This window comes from Sciurus vulgaris, assembly GCF_902686455.1.
Source record: "Sciurus vulgaris genome assembly, chromosome: 15".
Taxonomy (NCBI): domain Eukaryota; kingdom Metazoa; phylum Chordata; class Mammalia; order Rodentia; family Sciuridae; genus Sciurus; species Sciurus vulgaris.
This window is the reverse complement of record NC_136476.1, coordinates 33,952,885-33,970,732: the sequence shown is the minus strand read 5'-3', so window position 1 is coordinate 33,970,732 and position 17,848 is coordinate 33,952,885. Positions and strand designations below refer to the sequence as shown.

General features: G+C 40.6%; 1 long non-coding RNA gene across 1 annotated transcript in view; it reads left to right on the top strand.

The window, feature by feature from the left end:
- LOC306645218 overlaps nt 1–16,849 on the top strand; it is a 36,388-nt gene extending 19,539 nt beyond the window's left edge. Inside the window, exon 5 of the long non-coding RNA XR_013759569.1 lies at nt 16,743–16,849. This is a non-coding gene — a long non-coding RNA (uncharacterized lncRNA). The remainder of the gene's footprint in view (nt 1–16,742) is intronic.
- Nucleotides 16,850–17,848: the final 999 nt, after the last annotated feature.

Below are 17,848 nucleotides of genomic sequence, written 5' to 3'. Positions count from 1 at the left end.
AGCTGCCATGACTTGGGAGCCTTGTATCTCTCAGTGGTGACATTTCTTGTAACAACTCAATAAACTTCCATGGTCACATTCCAGCCATTAGTGTTACACTCAGGGAACCCTCAGCTATGTTGTCTGATCAGGTTCTTGGAGGTCATTTAGAGTCTCTCCCAATCTGGATGCAATTTACCAATCAATGGTTGTCTTCATCATTAAGCAATGCTGCTTAGTATCAAAGCTGACATTCTACCTGTTGAATGAACTTAAGGGCGATAAACCTAAGATAACGAGCCAAACTAAGAATAATAATCAGCCTTTGACCTAAGTCGGGGAGTGAGCAAGAGGCAGAAGGAGAGGTGCCTGCCCCAGTGTTCTCCCTGAGAGAGACCTTTATCAGGTCTCCAGAAGAACAGAGCTAGAACATTAACTGAAGGAGCAATTTTCATAGAAAAGGGCTTTTAGCACTTTACCCATAGTGTTTATTAGATTAGCATCCTTTTTCACTCTTTCTGGCTCTTTTCATTTGCTCTGTGGACTTGAGTTGTTGTCTTGTGTCATTTTCTCTTTGTGTGCTCAGAGGCTTGGCTGGAAGTCTGTTTCCTCCCTAGAGCTGCAGCTGTGGCCCTGTACACAGTTACCCTGGATGACAGGCTGGGAAGCTTGCTTTGACTCTTTCTCAACCTCTCTGTTGTGCTCTCCACCTCTGTTGGTATCACACCCAGTTGTTGAGCTCCACTAATTTCCAACTGCTTGTTCTGTTGCTTTTGAAAATGCCCTGGGTCACAAATTGTTCCCATGATCTTATCTATTAAAATTTGAACCCCTTTGCAGAGGTAGTCTTTGAGGCCAATCTCTTGAACCCAAGAAAGCCATTCTTAACCAACTTTCCCCTGATTCTCTCTGTTAAACTTCTGCTTACTGATCTACAATTTAGCTTCTTGCTCTCATAAAGTTACCAATCTTAATAACTTGCTGATAAAATCAATACAGGTTTCAACAGTGCCCTGAGGTTCGAACTCTGTTCCAAATAAAATCATTCTTTCCGGAAGATTGTAAGGTTTCTGTTCTCATGTCGCATCTCACTCTCTGGGAAAAAAACCTCTACTGATCCAGAGGCTTGGGTAGGGACATTGGCCCACTTCTCTCAGAGTGACACTTTTGCTAGATGAGCAGGGTCCTGAGTTGGGGAGTAGGCTTTGGTCTCCTGGGCTTGCTTTTCTGTCATGGCCTCTCTGTGCACAAGTGAGCCGGGATGAGGGTGGGTGGAACCTGTTCCTCTCAACCTGCCGTGCCTGGGATAGAGCTTCTGACCTGTGAGTTGAGGGTAGAGGTAGGGAGCCCTAGACCTTTCAGATGTGCTTACTGGAATGGAGCTACTGTAGCATAAAGCTGGGGGAAGAGAAATGCCGTTGGTCTGTCCCTCCTGGGGATTCTCTCGCCCTAGATTGAGCTGTGGTCTTGGCTGTGCCTGCCTAGGTTAGTCCTCCATCTTTCTGACCTGGTAATGGGACGCATGTGGGTGAGGAATGCCACCAATTCTTATTGTTCTTATGGAGATTAGGTAGATTTTCTTGAGTAAATATTTCTGCATTTGCTGTATGCATTTAGGGGATTTTGTTAAACATTAACTTTAAAAAATTATTATTTTGCTAGGGAGAAGGTTTGCAGAGCTTTTTAAATTGCCATTTGAGAAATCAATTCCCCTTTCTTGTTTACAATTCATCTGTCTCGAAGGACCACTAGCCTGTAGTCATTTTATTAAAACAATGCATTTATGTTGACTTAAATTTTTTTTCAGTGGTGGGCTCAAACCCAGGGCCTCCTAGGCAAGCATTCCACTGCTTAGTCACATCCCCAGCCCAACCTCAGTATTTTTTTTTTGTTTTATTTATTTTTATTCTTAATGACTGCATTGTGATTCATTGTACACAAATAGGGTACAACTTTTCATTTCTATGATTGTACACGATGTAGATTCACACCATTTCTGTGATCATACATATACATAGGGTAATGATGCTTGTCTTGTTCCACTGCCTTTCCTTCCCCCACCTCCCCTCCCCTCTTTTCCCTCTACACAATTCAACATTCCTCCATTCTTCCCTTACCCCTACCATTACGTAACAGCATCCACTTATCAGAGAAAACATTTGGACTTTGGTTTTTTGGAATTGGCTTATTTCACTTAGCATAATATTCTCCAGTTCATCCATTAACCTGCAAATGCCATAATTTTATTCTTCTTTATGGCTGAGTAATATTCCATTGTGTATATATACCACTGTTTCTTTATCCATTCATCAACTGAAGGGCATCTAGGTTGGTTCCACAATCTAACTATTGTGAATTGAGCTGCTGTAAACATTAATGTGACTACACAGTCCTTTGGGTATAAAGCAAGGAGTGGGATGATAACTGGGTCAAATGGTGGGTCATTCCAAGTTTTCTGAGGAATCTCCATACTGCTTTCCAGAGTGGCTGCACTAATTTGCAACTCCACCAGCAATGTATGAGTGTGCCTTTTCCCCCACATCCTTGCCAACACCTATTATTGCTTGTATTCTTGATAATAGTCATTCTAATTAGAGTTAAATGAAATCTTAGGTTGGTTTTGATTTGCATTTCTCTAATTACTAGAGATGTTGAACACTTTTTCATATATTTGTTAGTTGTTCTTATATCTTCTTCTGTGAAGTGCCTGTCCAGTTCCTTAGCTCATTTATTGGCTGGGTTCTTTGTATTTTTGGTGTAAAGTTTTTTAAGTTTTTTATAAACTTTGGAGATTAGTGCTCTATCTGAAGAGAATGTGCAAAAGATTTTTTTCCCACTCTGTAGGCTCTCTTTTCACATTATTGATTGTTTCCTTTGCTGAGAAAAAGCTTTTCAGTTTGAATCCATTCCATTTATTGCTTCTTGCTTTCATTTCTTGCACTCTGGGAGTCTTATTAAGGAAGTCTGGTTCTAAGCCAACATAATAAAGATTTGGGCCTACTTTTTCTTCTATTTGGTGCAGGGTCTCTGGTCTAATTCCTAGGTCCTTGATCCATTTTGAGTTGAGTTTTGTGCAGGATGAGAGTTAGGAGTTTAATTTCATTTTACTACATATGGATTTCCATTTTTCCCCAGCACCATTTGTTGAAGAGGCTATCTTTTCTCCATTGTATGTTTTTGGCACCTTTATCTAGTATGAGGTATTCGTATTTATGTGAGTTTGTCTCTGGGCCTTTTATTCTGTACCATTGGTCTCTCTGTCTATTTTGGTGCCAATACCATGCCATTTTTGTTACTATGGCTCTGTAGTATAGTTTAAATTCTGATATTGTGACACCTCCTGCATCACTCTTACTGCCCAGGATTGCTTTGGTTATTCTGAATCTCTTATTCTCCCAAATGAATTTCATGATTGCTTTCTCTGTTTCTATGTGGTACATCATTGGGATTTTAACTGGGATTGCACTGACTCTGTATAGTGCCTTTAGTAGTGTGACAATTTTTTTAAATGTATATATTTTTTAGATGTTGATAGACCTTTATTCATTTGTTTTTATTTGGTGCTGAGAATTGAGCCAGTGCCTCACACATGCTAGGCAAGCACTCTACCACTGAGCCACAACCCCCTCTCAGTATGGCAAATTTGACAATATTAATTCTGCCTACTCAAGAACTTTGGAGATCTTTCCATCTTCTAAGGTTTTCTTTAATTGCTTTCCTTAGTGTTCTGTCATTTTCATTGTAGAGGTCTTTCACCTCTTTTGTTAGACTGGTTACCAAGTGTTTTTATTTTTATTTTTATTTTTTTTGAGGTTATTGTAAATGCAGTAGTTTTCCTATTTTTTTTTTCCAGAGGATTCATCACTGATGAATAGAAATGTATTAGATTTATGCATGTTGATTTTATATCCTGCTACTTTGCTGAATTCATTTATTAGTTCTACTTTTCTGATGGGTTTTTTTTTTTTTTTTTGATCCCCTAAATATAGAATTGTCATTAGCAAATAGTGATTGCTTGAGTTCTTTTCCTATTTGTATCCCTTTAATTTCTCTGGTCTGTCTAATTGCTTTGGCTAGTCCAACTTCAGTATTTTTATTTTGCAAGAAACTTTTTTTTTTTTTAATGAGAAAGAAAGCTTTTAAATAAAGAAGCAACTAAAACAAATCATTTTTCTTTTGTTGACTGGAAAGACAGCCATGAACCTTGCAATTCATTCTCTGCCTTTTATTGAGAGACTCCTTGGAAGGAAAGATACCTTTATCAAATCTCCTTAAAACAGGTAAATGACAGACCTCTTGGCAAACACACTAATGGCATTCAGTGATGGGACAGTTTATAATGATGCAGTGTTTTTAGCATAACAGGATGTTCCTGGTCTGTCTAAAACTGATTATGTTAAACAGAAAGGAATCTATGAATTTATGGGGTGGAACTCTGTGGGGAAAGTCACATGAATCATATAACTATAGGAACATAAAAAACCTTCTTTTGTTAAAATGAAGACTGCATTTGTTAAATATTGCCTAATAGGGCAGGTAGGATATGGAAAGCAGAGTTGGAGGTCTCAAATCTTCCCTGCTTGTTCCACAAAGCACAACGTGAGCAAGAGCTCAGTTCTGATGGATTTTTGTATTGTTTTAATGTCAAAAAAGGAAAAAGAGCTACTCTCTTAGAACTCTGGTGAGTTCAAACACTACTGAAATGGCATTAGAAATCACTGAACTCTAGCCAGGTATAGTGGTGCATGTCTGTAATCCCAGCTACTGAGAAGCTGAGGCAAGTTTGAGGTCAGATTGGGCAGCTTAGCCTTCCTACTTATTCCACAACAGGTATATTTTTATCAAACAGTTGTATAATGCAACTTTAGGTTCTTTTTTCTGAAAATAATTTTCCTTAAGTCAGTTTGGCAATTGATTGAAATGATTTTCTGGGAATTGATTTTTAGTGAGCTGGACGCCTTCTAGGCAGTAAAATTAAAAAGTAAAAATATTAACCTCCAGTTCCTCTGACATTTCAGGGTGTCTGAGTGTAAAAGAGGACTTATCGAAAGTTTTGGAAATGAATATTTTTACCCAAACCATGAACAATTACATGATTTTGTTCTGTCATAGGCCTTTTTCCCCTATGTAAAAGTTTTCCTCTTTGTGCTTGTTTTGGTCAACTTTTTCACTGCTGTGATGTAAAGACCTTACAAGAACAATTTTAAGGAGGAAAAGTTTATTTAGGGGCTCTGGTTTCAGAGGTCTCAGACCATCGACAACAAGCTTCATTCCTTGAGACTCGAGGTGAGGCAGAACATCATGGTGGCAGGGTGTGGCAGAAGGAAGTGTTTTATTTGACTGTCAGGAAGGGAAGAAAGAGAGAGAGAGAGAGAGAGAGAGAGAGAGAGAGAGAGAGAGAGAGAGAGAGAGAGAGAGAGACTGACTCCACTTGCCAGATACAAAATGTATACCACAAAGGCAGATCTCCAATGATCCACCTCCTCCAGCCACACTCTACCTACCTTTAGTTACCACCTAGTTAATCCCATAGAAAATAAATTCATGAATTGGGTCAAGTCTCTCATAACCCAATCATAACCCAATCTGAACCTTCTTGCATTGTCTCACTCATTAACTTTGGGGGGGGACACATCACATCCAAATCATAACATTTCACACCTGGACCCCAAAGCTCATGACCATCTAACAATGCAAAATACATTTCGTTCATTTCCAAGAGCTCCCTTAGTCTTTTGAACTTAACAGTTCAAAGATTGCCCAAAAGTTCAATTTCAAAGTTTCCTCTGAGACTCAGGGCAAACTCACATCATGAGCAACTGCAAAAATCAAAAGTAATTTACAAGTATTCAATATAAAAAGATATATAGTTGTTATGGTTTGGATGTGAGGTGTCTCCCAAAAGATCACCTGTGAGCCAATGCAAGAAGGTTCAGAGAAGAAATGATTGGGTTGTGAGAGTCTTAACCTAATCAGTGAATTAATCCCTGATGGGATTGAGTGGTAACTGGAGGCAGGTGGGATGTGGCTGGAGGGAGTGGTTCATTGGGGGTGTGACTATGGAGTATTTATTTTGTATCTGGAGAGTGAAGTCTCTCTCTCTCTCTGCTTCCTGATGATGTGAGGTGCTTCCCTCTGCCACACTCTTCTGCCATGATGTTCAACCTCCCCTGGAGTTCTGAGGAATGGAGCTGGTCTTCTATAGATAAGACCTCTGAAACCATGAGTCCTCCAATGAACTTTTCCTCCTCTACAGTTGTGCTGGTTGAATCACTTGGTCATAGAGTGAACAAGCTGACTAAAACAATAGTAAACATTTTCATTCAGAAAAATAGGGGCATAGAAAGAAGGGATGGGACCAAATCAAGACTGAAATCCAGCTGGGCAAACAAGTCCTGGAGTTCTGTGTCCAGCATCTGGAGCACATGGCATCATGATGTTCTTTCCAAAAGGCCTGTGTAGCTCTGCCCCTATGGCTTTGCTGGTTATAACCCACATGGTCCTTCTGTTGGCTTGTCTCTACTCAATCCCTGTGGCTTTCCCTAGTGGACATCCCACATTATTGGCATTTCCCAGGGGTCTCTGCTGTAGCTTTGGCTTTCTCCTCATATCTTCTTGTATGACTCTCGCTGCCCACAGGAACTACAACTCTGCTTCACTTGGCCTAGCCTCCAGGCCATCCTTTGAAATCTTGATGTAGGCCTCCATGACCCCCTAACTCTAGCATCCTGCATTCCTGAAAAACCAGCACCATGTGGTTGATGCCAAGGTCTGCTGCCATCTCAAGCAGTAGTAAAACCTCCAGGGACCCTGGCTGCAGCAGCCTCTGGGTGTCTGGGTGTCTGAACACATTTTGAAAAAACTTCTTAGGCCCCCTTGTGCAAGAAGAGTGTCCCATTTTTCTCAAGAGAATTTTTTCTGTTAACTCCCTTGAGTCTAAGCCAATTCCTGAGATGCCCTCCCTTGAGTCTTGCCAATTGCTGAGATGCCCTCAAACCATCCTTTTCATTGTTCCTGGACAAAGTTTTTAGCATTTTTTAGTGTCAGGAATGTATTTAACAACTGCAACTTCCTTAGCCCCAGTTTACTCCCACCTTTCAAGTCTAAGTTTTTAAAATCTTTCTGCTCTGCTCTATGCTCTTGAATATCTTAGTAAACTTGGCCAAAAGCTACCAGCATTATCCACACCACTGCCTAGATACTATGCAGCCTAGAAATTTCTTCCACCAGTTTAAGAAATCCATCACTTTTAAAATCAGTCTCACAGAAAGTCTCAGGATATGCGCAAAATGCTTCTTAGAACATAACATGAATGACCTCTAGTCCAATTTCCAGTAGAGACTTCCTTCTCTGAACCTTCTCTCTTCATTGTATATGGTCCAGATTAGCATTCCAGTCTTCTGAGCTCCCACCAGAATTGGCCATTAAAGTTCTGCTTACAATATTCTAAAACATTTTCAGCTTGTACCGCTAAACATCTCAAAATTCCTCCTGTGAATTCCAAAAAGCTCCAAAACTTCTGAACCACATGGTCATGACCCCACTCCTGGTATGAATTTCTGTGTCAGTTAGCTTATTTGCTGCTGTGATTTAAAGACCTGACAAGAACAATTTTAAGGAGGAAAAGTTTATTTGGGGATTCAAGGTTACAGAGGTCTCAGTCTATAGACAGCCAGCTCCACTCCTTGGGGCTCAAAGTGAGGCAGAACATCACAGTGGCAGGATATGGCAAGGGGAAGCGGTTCAAATGATTGTAAAGAAGCAGAGACAGAGACTGTACTTGCCGGATACAAAATATATCCCCACAAGGCACACCCCCAGAGACCCACCTGTCTAGCTACACCCTACAGCCTTCAGTTACCACCCAGTTAATCCCATCAGGGGATTAATCCACTGGGTGGGTTAAAGCTCTCATAATCCAATCATTTCACCTCTGAACCTTCTTGCATCATCTCACACATGAGCTTTTTGGGGATACTCACATCCAAACCACAATAATGTTAAACTTATAAACCAAGGAAAATTTGAAAAATATAGAAAATACTAAAAAAGGAAACATTGGTTTTGATATATTTTAATGCATTTTCTTCCAAACTTTATTTAGATGCCCAGGATTGTCTCATGTTTATAAGTCATTCTGTTTAGAGTTAAAATATTTTAATGTCCAACATTTCGTTTTAGGAACACAAGTTTATTTTAAAAATCAAATCAGAGATTCCCTTGAATTGCCAAATTATTCCAAAGTTTGAGTCATCAGAAACTCTCCAAATTGCTTTTCCTTTTCCTCCCTGCAGAGATTGGCCCTCTGAACATAACAAAAGGCACACAGGAGAAAGTCACTCCTATTCAGGGGCAGCAATTTCATGGGATTTGATTAGGAGGTTCTAGCCTCAGGTACCTTCATCCCTTGCAGGATAAGTCTGTGGCTGTTTCCTGGGTTGTGATGAGGGAGTCATAGTTCCTGTTTGGGCTGCACTCTATTGTATGTGAAACAAAGATCTCATCTATAGAATTATTCTGTGTGAAAATTGACAGTCCCCAATATGCTAACATGTATTCAAAAGGAATGTTTAATTACTTCAATTTGAATTGGAACACATTTTCACACATAAATAGTGCTCAAAATAATGTTTCAATTTTCAGCAAGTTGGTCAAGAGAGAGTTCTAATGGTATTTTAGTTTTTATTTGCTTCTGTCCCATAATGGATCCTATGATCTGTCTGGACTGTAAAAGTTCAATAACATATGGCATATAAATAGCATAAAGCAATTCCAGTATTCAGATGCAAGTCCTCTCTGTCCACTCTCCTTCCTCACTGTTCATACCCTGACATAAAATCAAAGAGGATTAATAATATAAAAAATAATATTAGCTAACATTTATTGTACTTTCTTCTAGTCATTGTGCTAAACACTATGTGGATTTTCTCATTTAATTCCTACTATGTTCCCCATATATAAGAGCAAACAGGTCTAGGTTCCAAGTGGCTTGCCAAAAGAGAGACCCCTGTCAAGAGGGGAAGCGAGGCCTGGGGTCTCTAATTGTGCTTCTCAACTGCAGCCATAAACCAATGTGTGTTGAACAGATATTTACTATTTCCTCAGTAAGAATCTCCTTACTGAGATTCTTTCACTTAGACCAGCTCATTGTTCCTATTTAGGCTTTTACAACCCTGAATGTAGGGTTGTCACTCTTGTACTAGTATATGCAGTTATTTAATTACTGTCTCCCTGTCTGCTAGACCCAAAGTGACAGGGACTCTATTTTCCCCCTTCCCCTAATGTTAATGCCAGGGATGCAGCTGGGGGCTCAGTTAATAAAGTTAACAGAAACAAATAAGGTAGAAATGGGGGAGCATTGTTTTTATGAGGGCAGAGAAAGAGGGGCACGTGTGGGCAGAATGGGGACTTTGGTGTCTTGGGACAGAACTGAGTTCTAATGTTGACAGATCCTGGGGGTCGCTGCTGTGGCTCTTGGTGCTAGGAAGGGATGGTGGCTCCGGTTGTGGGGTCACTATTTTACCTGTCAAATTCTTACTTCGATCTTCGGTGTTTTTTTTTTTTTTAATAGACAATTTCCAAAGAACCAAGAGTTTACTATCTACACAGCAAATCTGTAATTGACCCATTTCCTTATTCCATCATTGGTTCTTTTTTTTTAATTTTATTTTTTTATTGTAGATGGACACAATACCTTTATTTTATTTTTATGCGGTGCTGAGAATTGAACCCAGTGACTCACAGTTGTGAGGTGAGCACGCTACCACTGAGCTACAACCCCAGCCCCCATCACCTGTTCTTAAGTGTTACTTGTCCGGTGAGGCCTTGACAAACCTCGTAGAGTTCTCTCTGCCTTCGGGGAAAGGTCCTACTTTATCAGCCCAAGGGCCTCAGTATCTAATCTCATTTCCTACAAGTTCCCGGTGCAAGTGTCTACAGCTAGGGTCTGTCCCCTGGACCTTCTCGCTGAGGTGGCTCTTCACCTGTGTCTGTGCCCAAGCCACTTCCACTTCGCATACTCCCCTTAGCCCTTGGTTAAACGCCCTGGGACTCCGGAAAGCCCCTTTAGACCTGCTCTGCACAGAGCCTTCCAGCTGGACCCCACTCTTCTTGTCCCCACAACTGTATCCTGCCCAGTCAGCGCCTTGCTGGTTCTGTGCCTTCTGCTGCCCTGTCAATCTCACCCTGCTCTCAGGATTACCAGCTGCTTTTCTTATTCCCCTGGCATTTCCCCTTTCAAGCCGGCTGCAGTGCCGCATGCTCTTCGGTAGGTGGCAGTCTTCACAAACAGAATTCAGGCAACTTTGCAGCTTTGCTGGAGGACCCAGAGCAGTCACTTCAGCCGATGTTGTTCACTAATTAGAAACACTTGCTTCCTTGGAGTCACAAAAATGTTCCCACTATTATTCTGTTTTGTGAGGGGGAAACAATTTGAATTGTTATTTAAGTGATTCCATTTTCCAGCCCTCATGTGCTTGGAAGATCTGAAGATAGCGACCAACTGCTCCTCTTCATGACTTTTCCCTAAAGAGCGGGAGAAATTACCATTCTCTTTTCCTTCTTGGTATGGAATGTTTCTTTTTCACCAGACGTTGATAGTATTAGAATTTTGCACAGAGATATTGATCATAAATATAATGGGAAGAAAAGAATGCTTTTAAAAACACAAGGCTAGACTGCTAATTGAAAACAAAGACATGAAAAAACTAGGCGTGTTCTTCAGAATTCTGCCTCCAGTTAACAAGAATCTTTGAGTGTTGGCTGCTCATGAAAGGGAGAAGATGGTGGGCATTTTCCTGGATAAATACAAGGGCATGGTCCTTAAGACCGCTCTCTCTGCCTGCGTTCTGGACCTTGACTGCTTGCTGTCACTAGAAGCATCTTGCTTGGAAAATATGTGCACTTCCTTTACTTATGGGTTCCTCCAGAATGTGGGGTCACCAGCTCAAATTTTACTTCCCGTGGTGAGTTTTCCTTGGACCATCTAACTCCTAATGCCACTTGTCCCTCAAATCATCTTCTACTACACGTGTACAACTAGTATAAAGAAATGAGATTGAATTTTAGCAAACAAATGGAAATGTCTGCTTTTAAATACGTGTTGTGTTCTTCATAGAACCACTGTGAGAAACCATGTGCTTTTTTGGTATGACTCAAAACATTTACAAAGTCCTCTTTTGTTCTTATTTCAGAGCCTTGGTGCTGTGAGTTAAGGTCTGTTCTGGGGCCACTTCACAATCCTAAGTTCTGAGGGGGCTTGTTGCTTTCTTGAGCTGTTCCCCTAGGTGCTGTTTATCATGTGAACTTTGTATTATCTTAGGAATAACAAATGCATCCACCCGCGGGTCTTCTCTAACTCCCTCAGGGCAGGTTTATAATATCCTCTCGTGTGTACCTTCAATATAAAACATGCACTCCTTAAAGAGTGGGTATCTGAGAAGGGATACTTCCAGTGGTCTTCGTGCCACTACTACGTGGAGGGGGCGCTCTTCAATTTCTGTTGGACTTACCCACCTCCAAGGTCAGGCTTCACTACTAGCAATACAGTTCTGTCTAGTTGAAATCAAATTGGATATTCAGTTAAAAAGTCATGCATGCAGAATATTTTTAGTGGGAACATTCAGTACGATACTCTACTGGTAAATATGTATCATGATATATTTATCCACACCTATAGAATGCACAATATTAGGAGTGAACCCTAATGTAAAGCATGGACTTTAGGTGATGATTCCCAGTGACTGAAAGCCTGAGGCAGTAGGATCATAAGTTCAAAGCCAGTCTAAGTAATTTAACAGGGCCCTGTCTCAAAATAAAAAATGAAGGGCTGAGAATGTGGCTCAGTGGTAGAGCACCCCTGGGTTCAATTCCCAGTACCCCCCCCCCCCAAAAAAAAGGAATACATACACCACACACACACATACACATACACAATGTATGTGTGTGTTAATGGTTAAAGCAAATACTCAGTTAATATTACCATTCTGTCAGAGTATTTCTTTAAACTTGCCCCTTAGTTCTGGCCATGTAAATTTCCATCTCTTACATATACCTGAAGGACTTTTGGTCTTGGAACTTGGCTGGGGCTGATGAACCTATTTATCGGGGATGACTAAACTTATTTCGACATAAAACTTCATGTGCAAAAGCCTAGAGACAACAAAACAATGTATGGCTCTATTAATTCCCTTCTCACAAAGGGGTTGATGCAACTGTGTGTGTGGCTAGTTAGGAAGTGATGTGCCTCTCTTCCTCACTCTCTGGCTGTCCCCCTTCTGCTGGTCCCGCACTGCCCCAGGTGATGAGGGATGACCCTTGTGTGTCACAGCCCTTACTACTGTTTGTGGCAATCTCTTCCTCTAGGTCTGTCCTGCTCAGAGCCCTCTATTTAGTTATACTCACTTTTACTTTAGGACTACTGTTGTGGCAAAACAATGCACATACATATATAAACAACCAAATGAGACTAAAACGCTGACAGGAAAAGCAGAACCCTTGCCTACTCCATCTTGGGTCTCCCTGAAAGTGACCATGTTAGAATTAAGAGTCTCAATGGTCTTCTAGGTGTTTCTTTCCATATTTATTGTCATACTTCTAACCAATGTGCTCATCGTGGTGTTTATATCTTTTTCCAATTTTAGACATCATTCTATTATTGTAGATGAGGCTGTAGGTCTCTCTCCTGTCACTGCCGCTGGCTTGGCTCCTGACTCATCTTTATATTGTAGAGTTACAAAGTTTTGGTTAAATCAATGCTCAGTATTTACATTATAATGACCATATAAGTCGTTTACTATCGACACAAGTAAGATTTCATGATTGTATTTCCTTCTTGTATCATCTTTTAATCTTGATGTTATTAAAACGGTCTCTCTTTTTTTCATTTGTTTAGTTTCCTATGAATGCACTAATAATTTTGTTTCCAAATGTTTCAATAGATTTCTCATACATTTGTCAACGTTTTTAAACACTCAAATCAAGTTCACAGAAACGGTAGGCTCCAATCCCTCTCTCCTTCCCCATTCCCCCCGACCCGAGTTTTTGCTCCATAGGCCTTAAGCATGAGAATCTCTGTGAAGCACCGCTGATTTTGAACCATTTCTTGAATCTCCCCCTGCCCCCCACTGGCTTCTGCTGATTTTTTTTTTTTTTTTTTTAAAGCACAGCCTGTGTTTGAGAAGCATGTTTTTTGAGTTCATTCTGAAAATGTTTTTATTCTGTATCACACCTCGATTAATTAATAGTGTGGCTGAAGACCCTCTACTTGCCAGGATTTTGAAGGCTTCATTTAGAGCTTTTGCTAATACAATTTTCAGATGCCTATAGCACCCTGACTATAGTTAATAATAAAATACTGTATACTTGAATTTTGCTAAGAGAGTCGAGCTGAAGTGTTCTGGTCACACGACAGACACGGGAAGGCATCTGTGAGGGGCAGTGGACATGTTAATCTGCTTGGTGGTGGTGATCATCTCACAGTGCATGCGCATATCAAAACATGGTGTAGCTAGGGTGGTAAAGCACACCTGGAATCCCTGAGGCAGGAGGAGCACAAGTTCCAGGCTAGCCTCAGCAACTTAGCAAGAATTAAGAAGGGCTGGGTTCAAGTCCCTGGGGTCAGTCATTAGCAAAAATCAAAAGCCCACACAGCAGGTGCACCTTAAATATATACAATTTTTATTTGTCAATTATACTCAGTAAAGCTTTGGAGAAAAGAAACCAGATGCGTTCTAACTCCCATTTTCTTTGTAAGTTTCTTTTCTTTCTTTCTTTTTCTTTTTGATGGCGCTGGGGACTGAATCCAGAGGCTTGTGCATGCCAAGCCAACCCTACCACTGAGCCTCACCCCCAGCCCTCAATATAAGTGACTTCTTATTATACTCCCTTAGGACTTTCTGTTTACCTGTGGTATTACAAAATTCCATGGAAATGTGCCGTGGTGGAGGTCTTCTATAATTCATTTTATGTGCAGATGTGGGTTCTTTCAACACGAAGACCCATGTCCTTCTGTTTTGAAAAATTCTTTAATTTTATTTCTTTGGTAATTTCATTTCCTTTCCTTCCTTCCCTTCCCTTCTCTTCCCTTCCCTTTCCTTCCTTCCTTCCTTCCTTTTTCTTTTTATTTTCTTTTTTGAGTTGTAGGTGGACACAATGTCTTTATTTATTTGTTTATTTTATGTGGTGCTGAGGAGCGAACCCAACGCCTTGTATGTGTGAGGCAAGCGCTTTGCCACTGAGCCACAACCCCGGCCCCTCTTTTCTTTTTTTAAAAAATCTTTTAATTTTTTAATTTCTTCTAATTAGTTAAACATGACAGTAGAATGCATTTATGTATTTTGATAAATCATATCTAAATGGAGTATAATTCTTTCTCTCTGTTTTCTGTCTGATACTTCTGCTAATTGGATCATAGGCCTCAATTCTAATTTTGGATTAGAATTAAAAATCAATCCTGATTTTAAACAATCTTTTATACTATCCCATGTTTTTCCATTCTACCCTTATGTTGCATCTCCAAAAACTTCAACCCAGATATTTTCATTTTCAAAGGACTTTTTTTTTTTTTTCTTGGCGGTACTGGGGATTGAACTCAGGGCCTTGTGCTTGCAAGGCAAGCACTCTACCAACTGAGCTATATCCCCAGCCCCATACTTTTTTGGGGGGGGATGGTGCTTGAAATTGAATCCAAGTCCTTGTACATGCAAAGCCATCATAGGACTTTTTTTTTTTTTAATTTATTTTTATTGTAAACAAATGGAATACATGTTGTTTCTCTGGTTGTACATGAAGTGAAGGTGTACCATTTGTGTAATGATACATTTACATAGGGTAATGGTGTTTGATTCATTCTGTTATTTTTTCCTTCCCCCCCGACCCTCCCACCCCCTTTTCCCTTACAGTCCCTCCTTCCTCCATTCTTGCCCTCCTCCCAACCCCCATTATGTGTCATCATCCGCTTATCAGCGAGATCATTGGTCCTTTGGTTTCTTGAGATTGGCTTATCTCACTTAGCATGATATTCTCCAATTTCATCCATTTGCCTGCAAATGCCATAATTTTATTATTCTTTATGGCTGAGTAATATTCCTTTGTATATATATACACCACAGTTTCTTTATCCATTCATCAATTGAAGGACTTTTAGGTTGGTTCCATAATCCGGCTATTGTGAATTGAGCAGCTATGAACATTGATGTGGCTGTATCTCTGTAGTATGCTGATTTTAAGTCCTTTGGGTATAGGCCAAGGAGTGGGATAGCTGGGTCAAATGGTGGTTCCATTCCGAGCTTTCTGAGGAATCTCCACACGGCTTTCCAGATTCAAAGGACTTTTTATATTGATTCTTAATACTATGTACATTATTTCATTCTTATTTCATGAATATAATATCTACTTTATACCCTTGGGATAGTTTATGATTTTATATTGATCTTTTCCTCTGTTTTCAATGTTTATTTATTAGTTCAACAAATGATTTTCTAACACCTACTATGTTGTTATGATTTGGATGTGATGTGTCCCCCAAAAGATCACATGTGAAACAGTGCAAGGAGGTCCAGAGGGAAAGTGATTGGGTTATGAGAGCCTTAACCGAATCAGTGAATTACTCCCCCATGGGATTAACTGAGCGGTAATTGAAGGTACATAGGGGGTGGCTGGAGGAGGTGGGCACTGGGGGCAGGACTTTGGGGTATATATTACTGTCTGGTGAGTAGAGTCCTGCTCTCTGCTGTCTGATCATCATGTGAGCTGCTTCCCTCTGCCACACTCTTCTGCCATGTCGTTCCTGCCTCACCTGGAGCCCTGAGGAATGGAGCCAGCTGTCTGTAGATGGAGACCACTGAAGCTTTAGCCCCCCAATAAACTGTTCCTCTCTACAATAGTTCTAGTGGGGTCTTTTAGACACAGAAGCAAAAAAGCTGACTAAAACATATGTCTGGCAGTATTTTATGCTTAGAGATGCAGTAGAGCATAAGATAAAGCCCTCTTCTTATGGAATCTAGGATATTTTTGTGTGATTTTATCAAGAACAAGAATAGTATGGGGATTTGGAGGTGAGTGCTTGGAGTTTGCTTTAGGGCACTGTATTAATTTCCTACTGCTGTGATAACATATTACCAGCAATGTATTGACTTTAAGGAACACAACTTTATTCTCTAGTCCAAGATCAATTGTACTGGGCCCCACCAACGTGTCGGGAGGGCCCCACGGCGGGCAGAGTCTCTAAGGGACCATCTGCTTCCTGCCTTCCAGCCTTGAGAGCTGCATTCCTTGCGTTCTTTGGTTGGAGGCCCTTCCCTCCCTCCTCAAAGCCAGCCCTTAGTCCATAGTCAGGCTGCTTCCTTTGTATCACACCTCCCTTTAGCTCCCTCTTATAAGGATGCTTGAGATGATATTTAGGGCCAAATTGGATAAACCAGGATAATCTCTTCATCTGAATATCCTTAACCATCACATGCAAAGTTTCTTTTGCTATATAAGGTGACATGACGGTGCCAGGGATTAGGGCCTGGATACCTTTGCGGGCCACTATTCATTCTACCCCAGGCACTGTGAGTTTGGGATGCCTTTTAGACCTCGGGGGAATGTCAAGTGGCAGCCGGTGTGAGTCTGGAGTTCAGGAAAGTTCTGGGACACAGATACAGCTTTGGGAGCCAGGGGTATATATATGGTATTTGAAGTCAGAGGTGAATGGGAACACTTAGGAGGTGAATGGAGAGGAAGAACAGGGGATTCTAAGCATGGGGCAATGTCACCTGCAGGTGAGAAAGATGAGAAGAAACCACTCAAGCAATACAAGGGCTGGCGGTGGAGTACGGAAAGAAACAAGAAAGAGACAGGCGTCACTAAGTCGAGAAGAAGGAGGTGAGAAACTGCATAAAATTGATAATTTAGAAAAACTGAAGTCATTAGTGATTTAACAAGAACGGTTTTGGGGGCTGAGGATATAGCTCAGTTGGCAGAGTGTCTGCCTCGCATGTATCAAGGCCCTGGGTTCAATTCTCAGCCCCCGCCCGCCAAAAAAAAAAAAAAAAGAACAGTTTTAGTGGCTTGGTGTGGTCACAGGCCTGAGTTGGCATGGGATCCTAAGGATGGGAGAAGTGGAAATAGAGTTAGCAGTCCGATAGCTCTGTGAGAGTGTAGATGTATGTGGCAGAGAACAGAAGCAGTAGAAGGAGGAAGAGGTGGTGCAGGACATCCCTTTAAAAATCCCCTCGATTAAGATAGAATTTTCATACAGTAAAATATACCTATTGTAAACATACAGCTTGATGAGTTTGGGCAAATGTATAAGCCTATGCTACTGTCCCTGCAATCCAGATTTGCAACATTGCCATCATCCCTTAAATTCCTTCATACATTTTTTTCCACCAAAAAATGCTATAGATGGAGATCACTGAAACTTTTAGCCCCCCAAAAAACTGTTCCTCCTCTACAATAGTTCTAGTGGGGTCTTTTAGACACAGAAGCAAAAAAGCTGACTAAAACATATGGCTGGCAATATTTTATATTTCTAGAATTTCATGTACAGGGAATCATACACTGTGTAGTCTCTTAGTATGTGGCTTCTTTGTTTAGCATGGTGATTTTGAGATTTATGCATATTGTGTCTATTCTTATTCCTTTTTATGGCTAAGTAGTATTCTATTGTGCAGATATAGCACCATGTTTATCCATTACCTCTTAGTGGACATTGCAAAAAGAGAAATAATTAAAAATTTCAACTTAAAATGTTATTAGCTTCTTTTATGAGTCCAAGAACAAAATTTCAGCAAATTGAATTTTAAAGATCCAATTGGTTTTTATTATCAATTTATGAACCAGGTAGTACTCAGTCTACAAACAGACAAGAAGCTCTCTAGGAATG